Source organism: Buceros rhinoceros, unplaced genomic scaffold, assembly GCF_000710305.1.
Source record: "Buceros rhinoceros silvestris isolate BGI_N320 unplaced genomic scaffold, ASM71030v1 scaffold12967, whole genome shotgun sequence".
Taxonomy (NCBI): domain Eukaryota; kingdom Metazoa; phylum Chordata; class Aves; order Bucerotiformes; family Bucerotidae; genus Buceros; species Buceros rhinoceros.
The window spans coordinates 2,943-3,826 of NW_010424068.1; positions in this window are offsets into that span (position 1 = coordinate 2,943).

An 884-nucleotide genomic window follows, 5' to 3' on the forward strand; every position below is an offset into this window, starting at 1 on the left:
GAAAGAGGTAAAATGATTGCACGACAGTGTTTGGAAGTACAGAAGTGAACATGAAGTACCAACTCTGATAGCCCAATACCACAGTCACAGAAATAGTCCCTTGCGGTCCTAGCTTGTCTGACTTGTCTTGCTCACCAAAGTAGGTAATTGAAATAAGTGAGAATATTTATGTTTGGATTGGCCCCTAATGCATGTAGAATTCCTTCCAATAGATAAAGGTCAGTCTCATCATCGATTCAGCTTTATGGTCTGAGCCATGCAATTTGAAACGAAATAGCCAGATTGCTAGAAGGCTCCAGTCCACTTCAAGCACTTCTCTGGGAGTTCACAATATTTTCAGTGGAAGGCGTGGCTGTAACCAGACCTCATGGTGCTGCTGAGATGAGAGGTAGTAGAACTGATTTGTGACAATTTTTCTGGCAGAAATTACATTTATGGCCATCTGGCAGTTGCTCTGAAAGAAATGTGAACTAAAATGAATCCTGAATTTGGTATTTAGACATAAAGTACCTTTGTTGCTAGTCAGAATCAATGCAAATATTCAGCCCCTTGCTATCTATTCCTACTCCTGTTAAAGGCTTTAAGGAAGTCAATTCAGTTTTGGAAATGCAGATATTATTTGGGGAAACATACTCTGGGAGCTCATCTATTAGTAAGAATTCCTGATGAGCTGAAGTTTGCTGCTCTGCTTGCTTTTACAGTTGGCGGTACAGATATTTATGAAAGGTACTACGCTCAAGGAAGCCATTTGGTATCTTATCAGGCTGTAAAAGCTCCGCCCTGTGATGTAAAGCAATGTCAGTCTGAATACTGTCTACGTGGGGAAGAGAAGAGCTAAAACCAAGGGGGAAATGAGCCAGGATTGTCTGATTCTTGCTTAGGGA